General features: G+C 38.3%; 1 protein-coding gene and 1 long non-coding RNA gene across 4 annotated transcripts in view; one reads left to right on the forward strand and one right to left on the reverse strand.

Moving 5' to 3' along the window:
- The window catches only part of LOC108290744, a 319,814-nt gene extending 307,759 nt beyond the window's left edge, over positions 1–12,055 (reverse strand). Inside the window, exon 1 of the long non-coding RNA XR_001819696.2 lies at positions 11,776–12,055. This is a non-coding gene — a long non-coding RNA (uncharacterized LOC108290744). The remainder of the gene's footprint in view (positions 1–11,775) is intronic.
- The window catches only part of LOC108290741 (bifunctional heparan sulfate N-deacetylase/N-sulfotransferase 3), a 200,711-nt gene that overhangs the window by 125,826 nt on the left and 51,252 nt on the right, over positions 1–23,633 (forward strand). The gene's annotated exons all lie outside the window — the stretch shown is intronic.

The raw sequence follows: 23,633 nt of genomic DNA on the forward strand, positions 1-23,633 counted from the left end.
TTATGACCATGAATATCCAAAGCTTAGCTTCCACTTTTAAGCGAGAACATGTGGCATTTGGTTTTCTGCTCCTGCATTAATTCGCTTAGGATAATAGCCTTCAGCTACATCTATGTATCTGTGTTGCTGCAAAGGATATAATTTCATTACTTTTCATGGCTGTGTCATATTCTGCGGTTTACCTTTTTGAGTGGTACAAGGAAGAACACAGATGGAGCTAGGAGAAAATTCAGTAGCCTGTTCAAAATAGCCAGCTAAATGCCAGAAAGTAATATTTTGGAGACAAATGTGGTTAGATAGGTGGCTTTTCAATTTAGCTTTGGTTTAATCTTGAGTCTTCTCAGAGCCCTAAGAGGAAAGCGCCACAGGATTGGGTCATGTAGTACATCTACTGTGTACCTAGTTGTACAGACATTTTCTAGAGGCTGGTGGGTGACTGAATATCAACTAGTCCATTTCTCGACCAGCTTACCCTTTCACAGGCATCTTATTTTTCAGTGATAAACACTCTAATATCTCTTAAGTGCCCTCATCTAAGCACACGGGAAAAAGAGGGAAGAAACCAAATATTTCTGAGTTCTAAAAGCCAGAGTTTGTGTCCCCTGCAGTAATAACCATTTACCATAACTACTGTCAGTTACCTTTAAAACTATAGCTCTTGCCAGTGACTCATCAGGCAAAATGTCACCTCATAACACAAACTAATCCTTGATAACCAAAATGCCAAATAAATCAGGTATCTCAATGTAAAGGAGAGCAGAGCCTCAGACTTGTGGGGGACTCTACTCACAACTCTCAGGGCTCCATGAGGAAGACAGAGCACTCCAAAAATAAATCAGTGGCACCTCTCCTGTGTTCCTCGAAGGGTATCAGGGTCACCAGAAGTCTCCTTTAGGTCTCTTCATGAGGCCACCAGAACTCTATTACCTCTTAGTAATTTCCCGTCTACTGATCACCAAATGGAGGTAGGGGCTTGAAGAGGAACATAACTAGAATGCAAGGAAACTGGATGGAAGATCAACAATGGTAAAAAGGAAGGAGGAGTAGCAGGAAATGGAAAGAATAGGTCTGAGAGGAGCCAGTTCGAGGAGATCTTGTTTCCCTAAAAGGCCAATGAAGTTCTACATTATCTTCAGCAAAAATCATGCCGACAAGAAAGGAAGCAGACAGAAGGGCTGAACATATAGTTGGCATGGGTTTGAGAAGCTTCCATTGACTGAGAAGTTCCCATGGGAGAAGCAGGATCCAATAGAGAGACCAGAGAGGCCTCGAAGGAATTATAACCTGAATATCAACTTCCAATTAAGCTCACTTCTGATCATAAAGGTGTTTTAAAAATCTTTTCAAATATTATCAGATTTCAGCTGGGAAAATGGCAAATATTCTTGGCTCTATTTTCTCCCTTAAACCAGTAATATTGGACTAGTCTTATTTACCAGAGATTTACATAAGTTATATGAAAGTGAAAAGCATTTTAATTACTACATTTTTTAGCAGTTTTAGGTATATTTAATTAATATAAGTGTCCATTTATCTAAGCCAATTGAAACTCATTTAAGGGATTTAACAAATAAAACAAACCAAAATTGTAAACCAAAGGTATATCTAATAATTGACCCAAGACCAAAACTAATAATGTCATTTATGGTTTAACCAAGGACTCACAAATCATCTCTGCAGAGGTGCAAAAATACAGCCCTCTCAAGATCCAGAGCCACTTCCCAAAGACAGCCAAAAGAGAAAAAGATTTAGACAATACTTTGAGAGCTGGCAATAATAGGTACACTAGCTACATATGGGGTCCAACCTACATTTTTGTCTGGCCATAGTTTGGGGGCCAGGCCATTTTTCAGTTGGTTCAGCATGGAAGCAGGCTCAATAAAATGCATACCCCTGACAGGCAGGAAGCCAAGCCAAGTACTCAGGACACGAATTGAAACAAACAGGAAAACAAAAGCTGTTCATGGGAGGGAAACAATTAGTAACAAATAGGCAACCCAGGACCAAACTTCACAATTCAAACATTTTTCCTATAGTGACTCAAATCAATAATACCATGGAATGCTCATTTCCAGAGATTAAGAAAGCAAAGTCCTTCATCGCCACAGGTAGTAATGACAATATTAATATAAATGGTATCTCCTGTCTCCCACAAAAAATGTGAGATGCCTCCAGCCACAAACACAGTAATCTGTGACAACAGGCAAACAACATGGGGATGGTTTTCCTTTATTAACCAAGCAATGAGGACAAGGACTTCTTATAAGACAAACTCCCCTGAGAATTGAAATGACTGAAGAAAACCTTTGGGTTCCAGACTATCTAACTGGCTGCCTGACACAAGCCAACACTTGCTCTTCCCCAAAATGGGGAATAATAAATCCCATTAATACTGCATTGAAATTTTTGCTCAAAAAAGAAAACCAAACTTTACTTTTAGTGTATTATCAATGCTAACGTGAATTGTAATGGAACTTTATAAATAAATCTATGAAATTTGTCATCGATTGACCACGCAAGATTCCCATAGACCTTTCATGTTTTACATTTTTCCCAAACTCTGTTTATCTAATTTTGTTTATTTTTTACTCCTTCAATTTGAAACCTTTAAATAACTTCAAACTAGGCAAAATTTTTTTAAAACACACATTTTATGTCTTTATTACTTTCTTCATCAAAAGCACATCTTGCTTTTGTTTATACACTCTATACAGAATTGTTTTATATCTAGTAGTAATATAATTATATATATTAATTATAATTTAACTATTAGAACTCTAATTTCTAGTAAAAACTCTGAAAGTAATTTTGAACTGTTTTATATTGGTATTTATAAATAAAAACCATTTTATAATTTTTCAGAAAGATGGTTCTTCAAGTTATTGCTTTTTAACAGATGTAAATATATTTAGCTTTTCTGTACAATATAAAAATAACATGTCAAGGTATATAGAATTAAACTCATGTTTCATAAGTAATATTTCAGTTTTTAACTAACGAATGATTCAGATATTTTATGACTATGTATTAATTTAGCATAGCATGACTTTCAGATTTGAAATAATTGAAATAAATTATGAAACTATGACACAGGTACCCTCCCAAATGTCTTCCCCAGTCATCTTGGGTCCCAAGTAGCCATGCGGCGCCCAGGAGGACTATGAAGGTTACGGCCTGAGTCCTGAATTTGCATACCGGGTATAGAGGTCAGGACAGAAGACAGAGCTGTGAAGACTACCTGGAGAAGCTAACCACTCTCGAAATAACCAGGAGGCAAAACTGGGGCAGGGAAGAAAGGGCCATATTGGGTTTCACTTTGCTGCATGGCCACTGGTCTAGGCACTGAGAACATTCCTCCAGACCTTACCATGGCCACCCATCCAGACACCTGAACCCAGAGGCTGTAAACCACAACATAAGCTCACAGTCAAATCAAGCATCAAATTATATTCAACTAAATTTTGAAGTCATTCCTATTTTACCAACAATTTTAAAACAAATTTATCAAATATTATCACATATGCATAATACATACAGACCTACAAACACACAGACTGAATCAGATTTCATAGCTTTCTTAAATGATTCTCATTTGCCAGCTTTTAAAGAGTTTTTCTTTTCCCCATTCAGCCTATCTATCTTCCAATTACCTATTGTCACCCTAAGGAATTGTTAACTAGGCAACAAATTTGCATTTCTAAAGGGAAACTGTTAGGTAAAACAACAAAACTTCTATTTCAAAAGCACAGAGCTAACACTTTAGACCTAAATACAGTACCATTTGCTCAAACCAAAGGGAAAGTGGTGTAGGTAAAAGTTAAGTTAGATAAGACGGCCAGAAAAGTACCTTAAACAAATGTATGACTTGTGTAAATTTAAAGCAATGGTAGGAGTTTCTAATGTAATTAGGCAGACATCTTACAAATGGAGATTTCCTGTATAGGTATTAATTTCTTTTACAAAAGGGTTTCAGGAAAATCAGTTAAATTCCAGAAAGGTGTATGCCAGTTAGATGGTGATCCTTTAAACTTAGCTGTTGTTTCTTAGTTAAAATTACTGAGTTCAGGGTGGAGTCCATTAAGGAATAGGACAAAGAAAGCATTCTCTGTGCCTGTACTCAGCATGGATAGGTCTGAAAAAGAGGCAAACTTACTTTTCCCAAGGGCCTACTTAATTGTTGTGGGTATACAGTAGGTGTATATGGGATACATCAGATGTATTAATACAGGAATGCAACGTGTAATAATTACATAATGGAAAATGGCAGATGTATCCCCTCAAGCATTTGTGTTAAAAACAATCCATTTATGCTCTTTTAGTGATTTTAAAATGTACAATTAAAATACTGACTATAGTTAACCTGTTGTACTATCAAATGTTAGGTCTTAAACATTTTTTGTACACATTAACCATATCCACCACTCTGCAGAGCCCCCAATACTCTGCCCAGGCTCTGGTAACCATCCTTCTACTCTTTATCTCCATGGGTTCAATTGCTTTGAGTTTTGGATCCCGCAACTAAGAGAATGTATGATGTTTGTCATTCTGTGCCTGGCTTATTTCACAGTAAATAATGACCTCCAGTTCTATCCATGTTATTAAAAATGACTTAATCTTTTTTATGGCTGAATAGTACACCATTGCTTTTAAATCCCACATTGTCTTTATCCATTCATCTGTCAATGGACACTTAAGTTGCCTACAAATCTTGGCTATTGTGAACAGTGCTGCCACACACAGCAGTCCAGATGTAACCACGGGGAGGGAGCAGAGGCGTCCAGAAGATGCTTCCAGTTTCCCCAATCAGGTGTTTTCCTGATATGCCCAGGCCCTTGACCTTTCTTGCCCCAGGAATGGGAAAGGGGCCCTGGAGGTGCAGTGAGATTACCATTTGAATAAATATCAATTATATCCAGGGCTATCACTGTAACTGTGGGACACCCCAGGGCTTGCAGTTGCAAGGAATAACCAGGGATGTGGGCATCTCTGTGTTCAATTTCAGATGGGTGCTACTCTTACCGAAGCAAAATTGCCCTTAAAGTGTATCCCGGATAACTGGGACCAATTTGACACACAATCTTTGAAGAAGTGGCTCATTTTTCTCTGCCAAACAGCATGGTCACCATACCCTCTGTTGAGTGCAGAAGCTTCCCTGTAAGGGAAGTACAAATTATAACAGCATTCTACAATTAGGCCTGTAAGAGTGAAGGTAAATGGATTGAGCTCCCCTATGTGCAAGTTTTCTTTTCTCTAAGGGATAATCCTCAGCTATGTAAGGCTTGTAACCTATGCCCTACTGGCCCCTCCTCAGGACTACCCCCACATTTAGGACTCCCTGTGGCTCCTCCCTCCACTAATGCTGACCAGGTCTCCTCAGCTCCTGTAACTCAAAGGGAGTCAGGGAAGGCCAAAATAGCCAAGGCACCTCAAGCTACAAGGATGCCCCAACTGCCCCTACAGGCAGTTGGAGGAGAATTTGGTCCAACCAAGGTACATACCCCCGTTTCACTTTCTGACTTAAAGCAAATCAAGGTGGACTTAGGAAAATTTTCAGATGACCTGAACAAGTACATAGATGTTCTGCAGGGCCTGGGTCAGTCCTTCAAATTAGATTGGAAAGATATCATGTTATTGCTCAGTGAAACCCTAACCAACAATGAGAGAGGCTGCCCTAACAGCAGCTCAAGAGTTTGGGGACACCTGGTACCTTAGTCTAGTACATGCGCAAATGATGCCAGAGGAAAAGGCTAGATTCCCTACAGGCAGACAAGCAGTCTCTAGCATGGACCCTTGCTGGGATCTTAACTCAGAACGGGGGACTGCAGTCACAGACACCTATTGACCTGCATACTTGAGGGATTAAGGCGAACTAAGAAATGCCCATGAACTATACAAAGTTATCCACCATAACTCAGGGAAAGGAAGAAAACCCAACAGTCTTCCTTTCCTTGAGCTATTATAGGAGGCCTTAAGAAATTATACTTCCCTGTCACCAGACTTCATCAAGGGTCAGTTAATATTAAAAGATAAATTTATTATGCAATCAGCAGCCGACATTAGGAGTCCCCCAGTTATAGAACCTTATAATTACCTTGCACCCTAGGTGTGTGATCATCTTCTTGGCTCCCTATGTGCCAGGTTTAATCATGCTTACCAGCATAATAGGCACACTCTCACTGTCTAAATGTACTTATTGAACACCATAAGGACATGGGGACTGCTGGAATTAGTGGTCCTGTATTGGTATGTCCTTGAAGAACTAGGCCAGTGAGCCTTGGACAATGGGTGCCAATATTCCCTAGCTAGATAAGAGTTCAACTAACATAGGCCTGACCATAAAACTGCCCTAGGAGGATAAACTGCTAGAGAAGGACCTGTAAGCACAACAATCTTAACGTAATGGATGGCCACATGGCCCAGGCTGGAACAATGCCCCCAGGGCCCATGCCTCCTCTCCAATCCCACTTTCCATTATAGGAATATGCTCTAGGGTTGTGGGGTCTGTAATTAACTATTTGAGCCTCTGACCTCGTCTGACTGTAGTATTCTAGATGGAGAAGTTCTGCCATATGAAGAGCCGATCCTAGGTGAGACAAATTATACATCATTAGATTCTGGCATCATTCAGTTGGATTGAGAAATTTGAGGGTCACAAAAAAACACAATGTTGTATAGCCTCCAGTACCCACTGATAGACTCTGGCTCCATTAGGACTTAACCTGGCACTGCAGACTAAGGGAACTGGCCCTTTGCACTTATACTACAGGAGGCCATCATAGGCAAAAGCCTGAGGGCACTACAGGCATGAGTCCCTGACTGCCACAGCCCAGTCCGGGGGCTGGGGCCACCAACACCCTGCCCCCTGCAGTGCCACTGTCTGCCACGCCGGCAGCCAGGGCCATGTGTGCACATTGGGTCCCTCCCTGGGCCACCACCTCCAGGCCAGCTGACTCAGATTAGCTTGCCTACTCCTCACTGCTCCGAGACAAGGACAGCGGCAGGGGCACCCAGGGGCAGCTGCGGCATGTGGAGCCTGCAGGACTGGCCTGGCAGTTCCCCGCACCCTCCCCATCGATCTGTACCCACCACTCAACCCAAGACTTGGCCCCAAAAAAACAGAGAGCAGCCAGAAAAGGAGACTGGTTCAGAGAAAGCCTGGTGCCTGTGTCTTTAAGTCCCAGCAGCCACAATATTGAAAGGCTGGGTGGGGTCTCGCAGCCGCCCCCGGCCCAGCTGCTGCACCGCGCCCAGTCTCACACAGGCCTGTCTGTCCGCTTTCTCTCTTTAGCAGATTTAAAAGAAGCGAATGGGACAGATTTTAGCAAGTGAAATGAGTCCACTACACTCACTGCTCCAACATTTGCTCCTGGCTGGCTCACCAAAGATGTAACTGGGGGAGGGAGCAGAGGTATCCCAAAGACACTTTCAGTTCCCCTGATACAATGTTTTCCCCAATGTGCCCAGGTCCTTGGCCTCTCTTGCCCCAGGAATGCGGAAAGGGGCTCTGGAGGCACAGTGAGCTTTCCATTCGAATAAATATCATGAACCCGAAGAGTTTAGCAGAGAGTGATTTTTTAGGTAGAGAGAGAGAGAAAGTGAGAGAGCTCCCACACCGCCATGGGAGGGGATCCAAGGGAGGAATCGGCACAAGTAGGAGCAGTGGGTTTTTAACTTTGGAGGTATTCCTGCCCCATTCATGTTCTCGTGCACTGAGAGGAGTTATTTCAGACTTCTGCTGGAGTGATTGATCGTCGACTTTAATATCAGATTGGCTGCTGGTCTGCAACAGAGGCCCTTCCTCCCAGAGCTTTTCACAGACTTTTTTGAACAAAGAAGCATACCTGGAATTTCTGCCTATCCCGCACGGGAAAGTCAGACAAAGAACTTTACATTCCCAGATAGGGACGTGGATGGAGGCATGGCTCTGGGAAGCTCTTGCCTTTGAAACCACACCCCTTGGGGACTCAGTTTTCCTTAACACAGTCCCTCACAGATACCTGTTTGTTATACTGATTTTCTTTCTTTGGGTCATATACTCAGCAGTAGGATTGCTGAATCATATGGTAAGCTCTATTTTAAGTGTTTTGAGGAATTTCCAAACTGTTCTCCACAGTGGTTGTACTAATTTGCATTCCTACCAACAACGTATGAGGGTTCTCTTTTCTCCAAATCCTCACCAGCATTTGTTATTGCCTGTCTTTTGTATATAAGCCATTTTAACTAGGGTCAGATGATATCTCATTGTAGTTTTGATTTGCACTTCTCTGATGATCAATGATGTTGAGCACTTTTTCATATCCCTATTTGCTGTTTCTATGCCTTCCTTTGAGAAATGTCCTTTCAAATCTTTTGTCCATTTTTTAATCAAATTATTGTATTTTCTCCTACAGTCCTGTTTGAGCTACTTATACATTCTTCTTACTAATCTCTTGTCAGATGGGGAGTTTGCAAATATTTTCTCACATTCTCCTTGGCTTCCTAGGTATTTCATTTTCTTTGTGGCTATTGTAAGTGGGATTGTGTTCTTGATTTCACTCTCAGCCTGGAATTTGTTGGCAGATAGAAATGCTACTGATTTTTATACAATGATTTTGTATCCTGAAACTTTACTAAGGGTGTTTGTCAATTCTAGGAGACTTTTGGCAAAGTCTTTAGGATTTTCTAGGTATAGAATTATGTCATCAGCAAAGAGGGATGGTTTCACTTCTTTTCCTATTTGGATTCCTTTTATTTCTTTCTCTTGCCTGATTGTTCTGGCTAAAACTTCCAGTACTGTGTCAAACAGGAGTGGTGAGATTGCGCATCTCGGTTTTGTTCCAGTTCTCAAAGGGAAGAGTTCAAGCTTTTGCCCGCTTAGTATGATGTTGGCTGTGGGATTGCCATAAATGGCTCTTACTATTTTGAAGTATGTTCCTTCAATGCCTAGTCTATTGAGGGTTTTTAACATGAAGGGATGTTTAATTTTATCAAAAGCTTTTTCTGCATCTATTGAGAAGATCATTTCATTTTTGCTTTTGATTCTGCTTATGAGGTGAATCACATTTATTGATTTGTATATGCTGAACCAGCCTTGCATTCCAGGAATAAAGCTTACTTGATCATGTTGTATTAGCTTTTCAATATGCTGCTGGATGTGATTTGCTAGTATTTGTTGAGGATTTTCATATCTATATTCATGAGAGATATTGGTCTAAAGTTTTCATTTTTAATTGAGTCTCTACCAGAACTGGGTATCAGGTTGATGCTAGCTCCATACAGTGAGTTAAAAAGAAGCCCCTCATCTTTGATTTGTTGAATAATTTCAGTAGGATTGGTATCAGTTCTTTGTATATCTGGTAGAATTCAGCTGTGAATCCATCTGAGGCAGGGCTTTTTTTTTTTTAAATACTTTAAATTCTGGGGTACATGTGCAGAAGGTGCAGGTTTGTTAAATAGGTATACATGTGCCATTGGTGGTTTGCTGCATCCATCACCCCGTCATCTACATAAGGTATTTCTCCTAATGCTATCCCTCCCTTATCACCCCACTCCCAATATCCCTTCCCTAGTCCCCCCAACCCCTGCTATCCCTCCCCTAGACCCCACCCCCCAACAGGCCCTGGTGTGTGATGTTCCCCTCCCTGTGTCCATGTGTTCTCATTGTTCAACATCCAACTTATAAGTGAGAACATGCGGTGTGTTTGGTTTTCTGTTCTTGTGTCAGTTTGCTGAGAATGATGGTTTCCAGGTTCATCCATGTCCCCGCAAAAGACATGAACTCATCCTTTTATACAGCTGCATAGTATTCCATGGTATATATGTGCCAGATTTTCTTTATCCAGTCTATCATTGATGGGCATTTGGGTTGGTTCCAAATCTTTGCTATTGTGAGCAGTGCCACAATAAACACACATGTTCATGTGTCTTTATGATAGAATGATTTATAATCCTTTGGGTATATACCCAGTAATGGGATCTGCGTCAAATGGTATTTCTAGTTCTAGATCCGTGAGGAATCACCACACTGTCTTCCACAATGGCTTAACTAATTTATACTCCCACCAACACTGTAAAAGTGTTCTTATTTCTCCACATCCTCTCCAGCATCTGTTGTCTCCTCATTTTTTAATGATTGCCAATCTAACTGGCATGAGATGGTATCACAATGTGGTTTTGATTTGCATTTCTCTAGTGACCAGTGATGATGAGCTTTTATTCATGTTTGTTGGCTGCATTAATGTCTTTTGAGAAGTATCTGTTCATATCCTTCACGCACTTTTTGATGGAAAAACATTCCATGTTCATAGTTAGGAAGAATCATATTGTGAAAATGGCCATACTGCCCAAAGTAATTTATACATTCAGTGCTATCCCATCAAGCTATCATTGACTTTCTGCACAGAATTGGAAAAAACCACCTTAAATTTCATATGGAACCATAAAAGAGCCTGCATAGCCAAGGCAATCCTAAGCAAAAAAAAAGCTGGAGGCATCATACTACCTGACTTCAAACTATACTATAAGGTTACAGTAAAAACAGTATGGTACTGGTACCAAAACAGAGGTATAGACCAATGGAACAGAACAGAGGCCTCAGAAATAACGCTGCACATCTACAACCATCTGATCTTTGACAAACCTGACAAAAACAAGCAATGAGGAAAGGATTTCCTATTTAATAAATGGTGTTTGGGAAAACTGGCTAGACATATGCAGAAAGATGAAACTGGATCCCTTCATTATACCTTATACAAGAATTAATTCCAGATGGATTAAAAAATTTAAACATAAGACCTAACATCATAAAAACCCTAGAAGAAAATCTAGGCAATACCATTCAGGACATAGGCATGGGCAAGGACTTCATGACTAAAACACCAAAAGCAATGGCATAAAAGCCAAAATAGACAAATGGGATCTAATTAAACTAAAGAGCTTCTGTACAACAAAAGAACTATTATTAGAGTGAGCTAACAACCAACAGAATGGGAAAAAAATTTTGCAATCTACCCATCTGTCAAAGGGTTAATATCCAGAATCTATAAAAACTAAAACAAATTTACAAGGCCTTTTTTTTGTTAGTGTGTTCTTAATTACTGATTCAATTTCAGAAGTTGATAGTGGTCTACTCAGGGTTTCAATCTCTTCCTGATTCAATCTTGGAAGATTGTATGCTTCCAGGAATTTATCCACTTCCCCTAGATTTTCTAATTTATGTGCATAAAGTCTTGAGCCCTTCATTTTAAACTGCACATCTTCAAGTGCAGTGTTGTTTCTTTGGAATGTTCCATTGTAATTTTAAATTACCTTTAGTAAGATTTTGCTATTTCTAAAAGTGTTTGCTGTTTCCAGGACCTAATACTTATACATGTAAATGTGGGCATAGCCAGAAGGTAGATTGCTCAGTTCTTAAGAAAATAAGGATCCAATTTTTACCTTGAATCTTAGCTTTAAGTCTCATATCCTCTTAATCAACTTAGCCAATAATTTTTTCCTACATCAGCACACAAGAAAAACAAAGGTAGTAGAACACAAAAGTCCCTATAAATTTCCAAAGCCAAAGTTGGCATCTCCTGAAATATTGCCATTTTCTACCGGTTTCTGTCTGACCCATTCAGACATAAGAGGCCTCTAACTAGATCCAAGCCAGTTAATTATCAGATTCAGTCAGATTCTGGACCCAACTCAGTTTTTTTGTGACTTTCAAACCTAGTTTCGATCAGAAATTTGCTCAAACAAACTCAGAGAGCTCAAAACACAAATCTGTCACGCTTCAAATTCTAAGAGAGGACTTACCATGATCCCCAGTTGCTGTGAAAGAGCAGTGGACACAATGTGTCCTACAGTTACCTCGCTTGGTCACTCGATGCTCCTGGGGGTCACTGGAAGCTCTACTTTAGATTCCTCTTCTGACACCATCTGTTAAAAAAAAAAAAAAAAAAAAAAAAAAAAACCCTTAGACAAATTAAATTTAACAGAATTTAACTGAGCAAAGAATGATTTGCAAATCTGGCATCTGGCAGCAGCCTTAGCCAGTAAGCTCAGAGAGACTACAGTGCAGCCGCATGGTGGAAGATTTATGGTCACAAAAATGAAAGTGACATACAGAAAATGGAAGTGAGGTAAACAAACCCAGATTGGTTACAGCTCATTGCCTTATTTGAACATGGTTTGATTTGCCATTGATTGGCCAAAACTTTTTGATGAGCACAAGGGTAGATTACTGTCTATTTAAACCTGCATTGAAGTTACTGTTCACTATAGGCCAAACTTAAAGTATGTAAGGAAGCAACTTTAGGATAAGCTTGATTTAACAATATTACATGTGCCTATGTGTATATACATGTGTGTCTATGTGAATATCAATATAAATATATATATCCTCTAAGATATTGGCACTTCAGTGAAGTAGTTACTAAATAAAATTTTGAGTTATAAAACAATGGATTTGATTAGTTTAGAATGCAGAGAAAGTTAACAGAGCTAATTCTAACATGAATACAGTTGTTTATCATGTTCGATGTGAAATTAGAGTCAACAAACCCATGTTTTTTAGACTTCACTCACTCTCTGTATAACTAATTGGCTTATTATATTAAAGTTGCTTTTAATTTCATTTTGTTAACTCTAAATAATTGTTAATTCTGGAATTTTTTAATGTTCAATTAATTTAATGTTGTTAAATTCAATGATAATGTTATTGCTTCTATTTTCTATGTGCTTAACATTTCTCTAAAGCCGAGCAGGCCTTATCTTCCACTGTATTTCAATTTATGCAGATAGGCTTCAGTTATACAAATAGATACTTGAACAACAGAAAAATACACAAGAATGTACACAATACACATACAAATGTATCATCTATTTACAGAATGACAGACATTGCAATTGAGTTCATATGCTAGATACATCAAGTTTATTTACATGTCATTTAATAAATAGAATGGAATTCTTCCTATGCACAGTAAACATTTCCCTGCCCTCTAAATCAGGATATTCCACCCATAATTTGCTTATCTCATTGTGCTCTAATACATTGACACTCACAGAGTATATGACAGTTGTCTCTATATTAGATCATTCCAGTTAGTGATGCTAATGTTCTTGCTCAGCTTTTCATAGGTTTTTATTTCTTCAACTTTAGAGATACAGTTCAAGACAACAGTCATTTCTTGCTGCTATTCTCTGCCAGATAAGTCAATATAGTACAATGTGAGAGTCTAGGCTTTGCATCCAGATAGACTTGAGCTTAAATCCTGTCACCTGTTGACTAGATATATCACTTATCTGACTGTAAAGTGGAGATGATAATATCCACCTCCGTAAGGTTTCTTCTTACAGGTGATAACAGTAAAAATATGCAGTACCTGCCACCTATTGGGCTTTCGATAAATATGTGTCTCTTGCCACCACCCTCCATAACACCCACACCACCCAACACTCACCCACATCCATCCCCTTCTCATACTTTCCTTCCTGTCATCTGTGAACTGGGCGACTACATAACCAAGATTTGAATTTCACCTAAAACAAAGACCAATTATCATGATCAAAGTATTTATTTATTCTGCATATATACTATTAATTAGCAAAACAAAGAACATAAGCTTAAAGGCTGATCTATTTGGACCTTTAGGTAGGTAATATTTGAGATGGTCCTTGAAAGTTGATGGGATTGACTGAAAGACATATGTAGAGAAGCATTCTGTACACAGGAAACTGTTTCAGGCCTAAAGCACAGCACAGAATAAGGAATGATTCAATTTGTCTGTAATACAGGGTGTATGTGGTAGAAGATAAAACTCAAGAATGAGGCCGGGCATAGTGGCTCACGCCTGTAATCCAAGCACTTTGGAGGCCAAGGTGGGCGGATCACCTGAGGTTGGGAGTTCAAGACCACCCTGACTAACATGGTGAAACTCCGTCTTAAAAAAAAAAAAAAACAAATAAAAAAAAAAAAAAAAAAAAAAAAAAAAAAAAACTCAAGAATGAATATAGGCATGTTTTATCAAGGATTTTGAGTACCAGGTTAAGAAGTTTAATATTATGGAAAATAGGAGTTATTGATATTTTCTAAGCAAAGGAGTTTTGTTTTAGGAGGATTTCTCTGGCATTAGCATTTGAGATATATTAGTGCTGGGAGAAACAAAAGTGAGAATTTCATTTAGGAAGTTATTAGAGTGGTTCAAGCAAAAAGTAACAAAGCCTAACTCTCACACATTACTAGTGGTAATGTAAATCAGTACAATCTCTCTGACAGGCAGCTTATCAGTATCTACCAACATTACAAATGCACATGCTGTTTTCCTTAGCCATTCCACTTTGAAGAATTTACCCTCTCATGTATTTTCAAATGAGTGAAGTGATAGATATACAAAGTTATTCATGATAGCATAAAACCTTAATAAGAACTTGAGTAAACTTATAGCACATCAATAGTAACAGAATTACAGCATGTATATACAATAAGAATGGGGAAGTCTCGTATGTACTAATTAGAAAAATCTCTAAGATGTTCTAAATTTTTAAAAATCAATGTATAAAACTGTGTACCATTTGCTTCCATTTGTGTTTTAAAAATAAAAAAAAAAATTCTGGAGGAATTCACACACACACACACACACACACAAATGATATTGGTGGCTTCTTGTTGAATCCAAAATAAATATTAAAAACAATAAGGCCTAAAGTCAAAGTGAAACTTGTAAGATTGGATAGATAACTTATTAGAGGTTGATAGTGGGAGAAAAATTATAAAGGAAGAATATGGACTTACAAGAACAGAAATTTGTAGAAAGCCTAGTTTTGAATAGTATTATGCCATGTTACAGCATGAAGCAGATGGGTATAGATTTGCATGCTTTAAGCAGAAAGAAAATTTAAGTAATCTGTTTGGAGAATATAATTGTCATCCCAATTTTGCCAAACAGGCACCAAAATGCTTGGAGATTTATTGTTTAACCCAAAGTCACACAAGTGATGGTGTAGTTAAAAACAAAAAAAACTTATTTCAAACTAAAAGTTTTAAGTAAAGCTTCAATGGAACAGATATTTAGACAAGTATAGAAAATTGCCTTCACAGCTGCAAGTGCCCTCTTTCTCCCTCACCAGTTACCCATGTACCTTCCCTAATAAGGTGAATTTTCTTATTCAGCAGGAAATATTCCCTAGACATTGGTGTTTAATGAAACCATTTATTAAAATCTTTGCAATTCTTCAAACTTCTAACATATCTGAGGCTTGACCAATTGTGATAATATTCAAGCAAAGATTTTTAGAAATTTTCCCTTAAGTCAGCATGAAATTTTGACATTTAGTCAAGACTAAATCTGTGCTTCAGATTTCATAACCTCATTAAGTCTCCTTGTGCCTCTTATGTGCAGTTCTGGCTACTTACTATTATGTGAAGGGTTAACATTTTTAAAAAGAAAACATTTATAAACCCTAGTTCTTTTTCACATGCTGGTTTAGCTACTTCCTAAGATAATTTACTTTCAGTAAGTATAACCCTCCATTATATAACAGTATTAACTTATAGATTGATTTAACTATCAATAAGTTATTTAAAGGAGTTATAATTTAAAGCAAGAATAACAAATAATAAACCAAATGTGAGTCTACCACTGCAAAATTTTTAATAGATATCTGGTTTAGTTATAGGCTTTTATGAACTTCTCACCTTTTATCCCCAGAGCTAGAAACTTCTATCAGGGTATTATTTTCACTGCAGCTCCAGATGCCAGCAGCTTTGGCAGTAGGTGTCCTCTAGTGCTGACTCATAAAGGTTTGAAATTTTTTATATTTCTGGTCTTTCCCCCGTCTCTATAGACATGCCTTTTTAGGTACTTTGCTTTTAATTAAGTCTTTATACAGTACCTTAGCTGACTCTTGTATCTGGGTCAGTCTTCTCACACCTGCAAAGTCCTAGGAGAACTACTTCACTTAGATTTTCTTTGTGCTAAACTTTATTTCTTAAAATGTCTTATTTCAGTCAAAACAGATGTGGCTTGCATAGGCCCAGTCAAGCCCCAGTATTTTCTCTCTAATAAAGGAATAGTTCCTGGGTGACTTTGTTAATATCTAGCAAGTGTTTATTCTTTAGTATTGTTCTTTTTGTCCTTTGAGTCTTTACTTTCTACTTAAAGAACTCACTTTCTATACCAAATTAGCACTCTCAAAATTTTTCAACATTTCACAAACCACTTCATTAGAGGGCCTGTCTTAAAATAAATAATTTTTTTAGAACTGTAAATGTTTGAATATTTAGAAACTTAACAATTGATCACTAGCTTTTTTAAGCCTAGCATTTTTTAAATTCACAAAATAAATCTATTTGTTTGGTATTTTGATACCCCTCTCCCCCCAGAGTGAATTCAGCCTTATGAGTAGATACAATTAATTGAAACCTCCTCATAGTGAAGCTAATCTTTGTGATTACCTAAATTTAATTCATTCACATGAGCCCAAATCAAATTTTCACGTGGGTCAATTTTGTCAAAGGATTTTTTCTAAATTCTGTCAAGTTTTTTAAGGTAAATTAAACACATTTAGAGATGTTTAATTATCTTCCTATATCTATTATGTTGTAGAGGCAGTGGTTTAAAATGAAGAAGCAAAGTGTTTTCTGCTTGAAAACAAAGATGTTTTCATTGCAAAATTGAATATAACCTTTGTGCTACACTCCTGCTTAAAAAATGATTTCTATTAATCCTTTTTAAATCTATCACAAGATGTAACTGTGTTCATTATCTGTCACTTTCTAACTCTAACAGAACAGGAACAGCTATTGTCTGGTCTCTAACTGCAATAGGATCTTTCAGAGTAATATAGAAAGAACATTAGAACAGCATGAGCAAGATATACAGTTCAAAATTAATCGAAAATTAGTGATCTGAGAACTGGAGACATTCTCATGACATGTAAATATCTGTTCAGCAGCTAAAGTAATAGCCATGCATTAAACCAATAGAAGTACTTTTGACACCTAACAATAATGTTAATTGATCATCAATCATTAGCTTATAATAAAAGGGCTGAACTTGCAGTTCTGAAAGTATAGCCAGAAAAATTAAGTGAGAGACATTAATGTTATAAAAAAGACAAACTGCTCCAAGCTAAATTGCTTTAAATTACATTGACCTCATCACTGTACCTTTGAAACCTGTCCCTAATTGAGAGCAATTGATTTACCCTTCCAGCTTTCCTTTAAAGCCTATCAGATCCCAAATTCTAAATGTTAAAAGCCCTTTGCCAAATTATTCTGCAATTGAGCTTTCCTTTGAGATTCTGAAGTGATGACTAAGGCACAAGCCAGCTAGAAAAACAGTACTCAAAGAATTTAAAGCTCAGAAATTAAGGTGACATCTTTTTTCTCCTCCTGGAGAAGGTGATAAAGTGAAATTAATTTTTAGCATAAAATAGTTGTAGTAGCACAAAAATATAAAAGATAATAGACACCAAAAAGTGCTGTGAGAGGGACAAACATGCCAAAATTTCTAACATCTACCCACATCCAGAATAAAAAGGTAAAGTTCCTGGAAATTAAGCAGGATTTGTGCAGAGGACTTTTGGCAAGAGTCGTGCTATATGGTGAGCATGATCCGACCACCCTCTACCCATGGGAGAACAGAGGGGTGGCTGCCTGCTCTGCTGCTCAGCTGAGCTTTGGTTTGAGGGTCACTGAGACCATCAGAGAGCTTGAGAGGGGTGTCCCCTGTAGAAAGGGAACACAGTAGGTTGGTGTCTGCCTTACAACTAATAAATCCAAAGTACGAGAGAGATATTGGCTAATGTGGTATCAGAAGAAGAAAAAACCATATATGAGAATTATCCAAAGTACGAGAGAGATATTGGCTAAAGTGGTATCAGAAGAAGAAAAAACCATACATGAGAATTATGTGCCCTCTTTTCCAAAGACAGATCAGAAGCTTCCAAATCCAAGAACACAAACGTGCAACTATTAAAAGGAATATTAGCCTAGAATCCTTTTAAAATAGACTCTGCTCAAGAGGGTTCCTGACAAAAGACTGGGGGAAGCACAGGCTGCTAAAAGAAGTTGCACTGATGCGGCCCAGCAGTGATATCTCCAAAGATCTCAGATAATTTTAAACACATGCACATGACAATATCAGTCGAGCAATAATTCCCTGCATCCTTTTCACTCCTTCATCTCCATGTCCCAAATACTAAAGGATAAGAAACCTCAGTAAGCAAGTAGAGTAAAATCACCCACTGCAGAACAAAGCATCGATCAGAATTTCTTCTCAGCCTCTCTTGCAAATTTTCTCCTGCACCAGGTCCCAGGTGGATGAGAGGAGCAGATTTAATATTGCCACAAGTTTGGAATTTGGGGGTTTTCCTGAACCCAAAGATTTAAACTACATCAAGACTTAAAGCTACATGACAACTTCTGTCACCTAAGAGATTAGGGAGGCCACTCTGCAAGCTAAAACTCATACTGAACAAATTTTAAAGGGACAGTGGAAAAAAGAAGATCGCTTTAATAATTATGTCCCATGAATCCTAATTGTTTAACATGTGATCTACATAATTATTTTAAGATTTTATTTTATATTCAGATTTTTACATCATGAATACACATAGAAACATAAAATTTCTAAGAAATAAAAGTATTTTTAAATGTCTTGCTAATCACAATGGCCTTATATTATGATTAATGATGTAAATCCATATTTGAAATAATCTTCTTGAAACTTTTGAAATTTGGAAGCCTACTGTTATTAAATGTGATTATGTCATCGTTTTCATCACATTAGGGGTTGACAAGAGTTCAAACTAGAAGGAGCACAGGAGTTGGCTCTGCCACTTTCCTGTCCTTCACTTGTGCTTTCATTGTTATTAATAGCATTAATAGCATTCGCCATGAACCATGGTTTCCTAGCAATCTTTTTAAGACACTTGGACATTTTGTGATGATTAGCTTAAAGCTAGAAAATACAATCCATAAATCTATGTGACTAGGCTCTCATAAACTGCCATGTACAATAATACACTGCAAGGAAAGTGTACTATGTGTCTGTGTCAAGAAGTCCCCTTGAGGAACCCTCCTCTTCCCTCAGGCTTGCCCACGTTCCAGAAGAGGGCTTAGCAAGAAACTTCAGAAGGCAATGACTCAAAGCCCCTCACTTTCATAGACCCTCTTCAATAGCTTGTTTGAGACCACTGTTTCTTTCCACTCCACTTTGCCTTATAGCAAACAAGTCCCTACCTCAGAACAGGTAGGGCTGGAATGACAGCAGGCATCTTTTTGGATCTAATTAGAAATTGAATGAGGGATATAGTTAGTTTGGGTTCACAATGAAAATATGGCATTTGGAATTTGTATGATGACCTGATGAAAAAGCATGCCAGAAAGTGAATTTTATTAATTGTTTTTTATAAATACAGCAGATAGAGGCAGCTACAGTCTGCGATTAAAAGTAGAGAAAGGACAGGCCTGGTGGCTCATGCTTGTAATTTCATCACTTTGGGGGACCAAGGTGGGCAGATCACTTGAGCAGCCCAGAAGTTGGAGACCAGACTGAGCAACATGGCAAAACCCAATTTCTACAAAAAATACAAAAATTAGCCAGGCAGGGTGGTATGTAACTGTGGCCCCAGCCACTGGTGAGGCTAAGGTGAATTGGTAGATTGAGCCCGGAAGGTTGAGGCTGCAGTAAGCTGTGATGGAGCCACTACACTCCAGCCTAGGTGACAGAGCAAGACATTGTTATTCATTCATTCTTTTAGAAATAAGAAATTGTTATACCTAATATAATGTTTGATATCATAAACACAGCATCAAGAGTATGCCATAACCATTTACAGCAGAATAATCCTGCACTGTTACGTCAACAAAAGACAAGCAGAGAGCCAAATCATGAGTGAACTCCCATTCACAATTGCTACAAAGAGAATAAAATATCTAGGAATACAACTTACAAGGGATATGAAGGATCTCTTCAAGGATAACTACAAACCACTTCTCAAGAAAATGAGAGGACACAAACAAATTTACAGCAGGACAATCCTACACCATTTTTTGTTTGTTTAAAGGGTTTTTATTTATTCTAATTCTGTAAAGAAAGTCAATGGTAGCTTGATGGGGATAGCATTGAATTATATATCACTATGGGCAGCATAGCCATTTTCATTATATTGATTCTTTTTATCCACAAGCATGGAAGGTTTTTCCATTTGTTTGTGTCCTCTCATTTCCTTGAGCAGTGATTTGTAGTTCTCCTTAAAGAGGTCCTTCACATCCATTATAAGTTGTATGCCTAGGTATTTTATTCTCTTTGCAGCAATTGTGAATGGGAGTTCACTCATGATTTGGCTCTCCATTTGTCGATTTTGATGTATAGGAATGCTTTTGATTTTTTTGCATGTTGATTTTGTATCCTGAGATTTTGCTGAAGTTGCTTATCACCTTAAGGAGATTTGGGGCTGAGATGATGGTGTTTCCTAATTATACAATCATGCCATCTGCAATTAGGGACAATTTGACTTCTTCTCTTCCTATTTGAGTATGCTTTATTTCTTTTTCTTGTTTGAATGCCCTGGCCAGAACTTCCAATACTATGTTGAATAGGAGTGGTGAGAGAAGGCATCCTTGTCTTGTGCCAGTTTTCAAAGGAAATGCTTCCAGATTTTGCCCATTCAGTATGATATTGGCTGTGGGTTTGTCATAAATAGCTCTTATTATTTTGAAATACATTCCATCAGCACCTAGTTTATTGAGAGTTTTTAGCATTAAGGGGTGTTGAATTTTATTGAAGGCCTTTTCTGCACTTACTGAGATAATCATGTGGTTTTGGTGATTGCTTCATGTGATGGATTATGTTTCTTGATTTGCATATGTTGAACCAGCCTTGCATCCCAGGGATGAGGCTGACTTAATATTGGTGGATAAACTTTTTGATGTGCTGCTGGCTTTGGTTTGCCAGTATTTTATTGAGGATTTTCACATCAATGTTCATCAGGGATACTGGCCTAAAATTTTCTTTTTGTGTTTGTGTCTTTGCCAGGTTTTGGTATCAGGATGCTGCTGGCCTCTTAAAATGAGTTAGGGCAGATTCCCTGTTTTTCTGTTTTTTTGAATAGTTGCAGAAGGAATGGTACCAGCTCTTTTTTGTACCTCTGGTAGAATTCAGCCTTGAATCCATTTGGTCCTGCCTCTGTTTGGCTGGTAGGCTATTAATTACTGCCTCAACTTCAGAACTTGTTATTGGTCTATTCAGAGATTCCACTTCTTCTTCCTGATTTAGTCTTGGGAGGGTGTATGTGTCCAGGAATGTATCGATTTCTCCTGGGCCTTCTATTTATTTTGCCTGTTAGTTGATGCAGTTTCTTCATAGTGTTGATGGTCTTTACAACTTGGTATGCTTTTACAGTGGCTGGTACTGGTTTTTCCTTTCCATATTTAGTGCTTCCTTCAGGAGCTCTTGTAAGGCAGGCCTGGTGGTGACAAAATCTCTCAGCATTTGCTTGTCTGTAAAGGATTTTATTTCTCCATTGCTTATGAAGCTTAGTTTGGCTAGATATTAAATTCTGGGTTGAAAAATATTTTCTTTAAGGATGTTGAATATTGACTCCCCACTCTCTTCTGGCTTGTAGGGTTTCTGCTGAGAGATCCTCTGTTAGTCTGATGGGCTTCCCTTTGTGGGTAACCTGACCTTTCTCTCTGGCTGCCCTTAACATTTTTTCCTTCATTTCAACCTTGGTGAATCTGGCGATTGTGTGTCTTGGGGTTGCTCTTCTCAAGGAGTATCTTTGTGGTGTTCTCTGTATTTCCTAATTTGAATGTTGGCCTGTCTTGCTAGGTTGAGAAAATTCTCCTGGATAATATCCTGAAGAGTATTTTCCAACTTGGTTCCATTCTGCTTGTCACTTTCAGGTACACTAATCAAATGCAGGTTTGGTCTTTTCACATAGTCTCTTGTTTCTCAGAGGCTTTGTTTGTGCCTTTCCATTCTTTTTTCTCTAATCTGGTCTTCATGCTTTGTTTCATTAAGTTGATCTTCAATCTCATATCTTATCTTCCTGCTTTATCGATTTAGCTATGGATATTTGTGTATACTTCACAAAGTTCTCATGCTGTGTTTTTCATCTCCATCAGGTAATTTATATTCTTCTCTAAACTGGTTTTTTTTTTTTATAGCATTTTAGGTTTTGGGGTACATTTGAAGAACATGCAAGATAGTGGTATAGGTACACACATGGCAGTGTGATTTGCTGCCTTCCTCCCCTTCACCTATATCTGGCATTTCTCCCCATGCTATCTCTCCCCAACTCCCCACCCCCCACAGTCCCTCCCCTATTTTCCCCCAACAGACCCCAGTGTGTAGTGCCCTCCTCCCTGTGTCCATGTGTTCTCATTGTTCAACACCCGCCTATGAGTGAGAAAATGTGGTGTTTGATTTTCTGCTCTTGTGTCAGCTTGCTGAGAATGATGGTTTCCAGGTTCATCCATGTCCCTACAAAGGACATGAACTCATCGTTTTTGATGGCTGCATAATATTCCATGGTGTATATGTGCTACATTTTCCCTGTCCAGTCTATCATCGATGGCCATTTGGGTTGGTTCCAGGTCTTTGCTATTGTAAACAGTGCTGCAATGAACATTCGTGTACACATGTCCTTATAATAGAACAATTTATAATCCTTTGGATATATATACCCAGTAATGGGATTGCTGGGTCAAATGGAATTTATATTTCTAGGTCCTTAAGGAATTACCACACTGTCTTCCACAATGGTTGAACTAATTTACACTCCCACCAACAGTGTAAAAGTGTTCCTATTTCTCCACATCCTCTCCAGCATCTGTTGTCTCTAGATTTTTTAATGATCGCCATTCGAACTGGTGTGAGGGTATCTCAATATAGTTTTGATTTACATTTCTCTAATGACCAGTGATGATTAGCATTGTTTCATATGTTTGTTGGCCTCATGTATGTCTTCTTTTGTAAAGTGTCTGTTCATATCCTTCGCCTACTTTTGAATGGGCTTGTTTGTTTTTTCCTAGTAAATCTGTTTTAGTTCTTTGTAAATTCTGGATATCAGCCCTTTGTCAGATGGGTAGACTGCAAAAATTTTTTCCCATTCTGTTGGTTGCCAATTCACTCTAATGACTGTTTCTTTTGCTGTGCAGAAGCTGTGGAGTTTGATTACAAACTCCACAGAGTTTGTAATAGACAAATGGAGTCCCATTTGTCTATTTTGGCTTTTGTTGCCAATGCTTTTGGTGTTTTGGTCCTGAAGTCCTTGACTATGTCTATGTCCTGGATGGTTTTGCCTACATTTTCTTCTAGGGTTTTTATGGTGTTAGGTCTTATGTTTAAGTCTTTAATCCATCTGGAGTTAATTTTAGTGTAAAGTGTCAGGAGGGAATCCAGTTTCTGCTTTCTGCACATGGCTAGCCAGATTTCCCAACACCATTTATTCAACAGGGAATCCTTTCCCCATTGCTTGTTTTTGTCAGGTTTGTCAAAGATTGGATGGTTGTAGATATGCCATGTTGCCTCTGAGGCCTCTGTTCTGTTCCATTGGTCGATATCTCTGTTTTGGTACCAGTACCATGCTGTTTTGATTACTGTAGCCTTGTAGTATAGTTTGAAGTCCGGTAGTGTGATGCCTCCCGCTTTGTTTTTTTT

Source organism: Cebus imitator, unplaced genomic scaffold (assembly GCF_001604975.1).
Source record: "Cebus imitator isolate Cc_AM_T3 unplaced genomic scaffold, Cebus_imitator-1.0 Scaffold17, whole genome shotgun sequence".
In the NCBI taxonomy this organism is placed as follows: Eukaryota; Metazoa; Chordata; class Mammalia; order Primates; family Cebidae; genus Cebus; species Cebus imitator.